Source organism: Morone saxatilis, unplaced genomic scaffold, assembly GCF_004916995.1.
Source record: "Morone saxatilis isolate NCDOM2014 unplaced genomic scaffold, NCSU_SB_2.0 Contig7, whole genome shotgun sequence".
Classification (NCBI taxonomy): Eukaryota; Metazoa; Chordata; class Actinopteri; family Moronidae; genus Morone; species Morone saxatilis.
In genome coordinates, this window is record NW_023340246.1 from 21,332,610 (window position 1) to 21,336,007 (window position 3,398).

The 3,398-nt window shown below is 38.6% G+C and overlaps 1 protein-coding gene across 1 annotated transcript in view; it reads right to left on the minus strand.

Moving 5' to 3' along the window:
* The window catches only part of LOC118340843 (sterile alpha motif domain-containing protein 12-like), a 4,108-nt gene extending 1,666 nt beyond the window's left edge, over positions 1–2,442 (minus strand). Inside the window, exon 1 of the mRNA XM_035678994.1 lies at positions 2,359–2,442. The gene's annotated coding sequence lies outside the window, so the exon portion shown is untranslated. The remainder of the gene's footprint in view (positions 1–2,358) is intronic.
* Positions 2,443–3,398: the final 956 nt, after the last annotated feature.

Consider the following 3,398-nt stretch of genomic DNA (forward strand, 5'->3'; position numbering starts at 1 on the left):
CAGATTATTGTCCTTATTTTCAGAATAAGAGCACTCGCACGACTTCTCAGTTTAAGAGAACGTCATCTGGTCCCAGTGTTGGAAATGAAGCAGCTGTTTAGTTTTTATTGTTTTAATTTAATGTTTCTGGAGATTTCATTTAACACAAAGTCATTCATTTATATTGTGCTGTTAGAAGAAATTATTGTATGTGTTATTGTAAGATTTTTGTGCTATTTATTAATCTTACATTAGTGTACAAATTCTTAAATTCAGCTCAATAAAGTGACCAAAATATGTATTTTAATAAAGTCTGTCTTAAATAACTGAGTTTTCATTGCTTACTAACTTACTTATTTTATCATTACAGTCTTTCAGTTGGTAGATTTTTATGCTTAATACAAGAAAATCTGATTATATTTAACAATGTTTTACTACTTTACTGCAGTTGTTTCTGCACTTGTTTGTGAGCCAGGAAACTCCAAACACGACAACTACAATGTGTGGAAGAGAAAGCAGATTGTTACAGCTCATCTCACTGAGGACCAGCAGCAGTGTGTTCATCATAAATGTGGAAAAGAGCGATTATTAAAGGAGAGTGGCTGTGAACTCGCAGACGTCCCCTCACAGCAGCTGAGGACGCCGCTGTCTGCGGTAGACCCCCCCTCCTCCTCAAACGTAAAGCAAATGTCATTTCCTCTTGATATTTGACGCTTTGGATTACATTTACTCCTCACGTGGTTGTCACCTTCTTGCTCGTGTGTAAGCCTGTTTTCCAGCCGTTAATCCAACAACCTCCTGAACGCCACCACAAACCGGCTGAGGGATTCTTCAGGAGCTGAAACGTAACGACAGAGGTTGAAACTCCGACACTCTGAGGGGGTCAAAGAAAGTTCTGCTGTTTTCAAGAAAAGTTGCTTCTGTGCCTCGGGTTCATTTGGCCTTCCTCCCGGCCATATCCTCCTGGGCTGCGCTGCTATAGGGCGAAAACTGCTAAACTGTTGATGTGACCTTTTCAGCGGCCCGGTCTAGTTATTGGGTAATAAATATAGGACTGTAATAGCCTGTGTTAATTAAGGGGGATGCATGGGGGGCGGGGGGGTAACGAGGGCCCAGCGGAGTAATTGACATACAGAGAGTGGAGACCTTTACACACCGGGTGCAAAGACACAGAGGAGGCTTCCCTTCAGAGCTGAGGGTAAAGACAATCTCTGGTTGGTTTTATGCCGTAGGACAGCGTTTTCTTAAACTATACGACTCCCAAACGGAGCCTCGTGTGTCGGTATATCTGGGGGGGGGGGGTAAAGGGGCTGTATATGCAGCTTGTCTCATTTGCTCTGAACCTTTTCATTTCCGTTCACCCAGTTACAAGCGAACCGGGGCCTGTAAACTAAAGTAGGAGGCAGGCTGGAAAATTGGCTTTTTGTACCAATGTGTGATTCCACCATTCTCTGCTATATGTAACTGCAACTTAATGTTTAACTCAAATGGGTCTTTAAATCTGTATTAAACACATTCGACAGCTGAAAGTAAATGTGATGAATCTCTTCTAGTTTGACAGATTTACTGTATTGTAAGGTATTTTATTCTTCTATCTCTCTATTTCTGGTTGTATAAATCTGTATCTTATTTATTTTTGGTTTTATTTCTCTATGATTGTTCTCCTGAGGTACAATGAACCAAACTGGGATTCATATGTCTAATGTGCAGGTTGGGGTCATCCTTTATGCATCCCAAGGTGTAGTCCTACCATCTTGTGGTGCCTTGCAGAATTACCTCATCTCCTGACCAACGCCTTAATATAAGCCTTTAATATTTATTAACTTCCGTAAGACTTCAGCTCTCTAATCTGCAGCTTTTCTCCTCTTAGCCTGATGCAACCTGGCCTGCATGCACTCCCATTGTTCATGATTTGAACAATTACAGCTGGATTTTATGTTTCCTTTTAAAGCAACTACTTTATGTTACAGTTTTATAACATTTTATACATTCATTGTGTGTCACTTAATGTAAAACCTTATTCTAATGATGTAAAAACTCTGAAAAAACTGGTTGTAAATGTTGACTAACTGAGGTGTTCATGTAGACAGAGTGTGCCGAAGTGAAGCAGATAATCTAAAGTGTGTTTCTGTGTAATAACCGGTGTGTACCTCATCTGGTAACTGAAGCATTGTTAAATCATCTGAATTTTGAATGTAATTTGGCGCGTTGTGCTGTACATCAGAAGAGAGACGGCCCAGCCCAGCAGCTTTACAGTAACCCATCAACAGCTGCCTCTGACTAACACCAAACACTCACCACACACTGTAAACATCAACATACAAACATCTTCAGTAACTTTAAGCAGGTTTTTGTTGACAGGTAATCAGTTATATTTACCTGCGCCGAGCTCCGTTTGACTCTGATCAGATATTAATGGCGACCCTTGTCTCTACCTGTTCACTGTTACATTAGGTGCATTCCTTCCACAGGCTCCGCCCACCGAGCAGGCGCGCCCTCGACACTTTTTCCCCACTCCCGCGGCCCGTGAGGCCTTCAAGTGCTGTCAGAAATATTGGCTTCATTGTAGGTACATTCAGTGCTTATAAACTGAGTATAAGAGAAGAATATGTATTATATTTGGGGAAAATACAGATTTTAATAGTGTTTTGTATGTAAGATCTTAAGAAAAAAAAACAATACCTAAAAACAAATAATACAATATACATATAAAATGTAGTCAGTATCCAAGTATCACAATATTAAAGTAACGTAACTTGATTACTTTCCATTTCTTTTCAATTACCTCAACACCCAGTATGTAAATTAAAAAATGTTAATAAGAAGTATTTATGTAAGAACAATGTAACTTTATCAAGGAATTAACACAAGGTTGTATAATGAAATTATTTTGCAGTTCCTTCTTACTACACGCACATATACAGCATAAAATAAAATAATATATTCAGTTATTTATATAAATATATATGAACACACCCAGGAAATAATTCTTTTGAATTTGTGTCCGAGGGAATGAAACCAGCCTTGGAAACTGAGATTGTTCCCTCTGATGAGAGTATTTCTGAAGGAAGACGGATGTATTTTAATGAAATAAATACACTGTAATCACTAATTTCCCCATTTGTACTAAATGTAATCTGATTACATCTTTATTTTTATACCTTTAATGGATCCGTTGATGTTGGGAAGGCGTGCAAGGATGCAAATAAATAACAGATAAATAAAATAATTCCTCTCAAATGCATTAAAACTAAACTAAAAAGCCTTTTTTTTAAAAGAAAATGCAGATATTTGTTTCCTGATACCTGAAAAAAAATACTTAAGTACTTCCCACCTCTGTATCCTGAGCCTGCTGCCACCTGTTTTCTCTGCTGCTGCCTTACAACAGTCAGTAAATGACTCCAGTAATTCACCGTCCA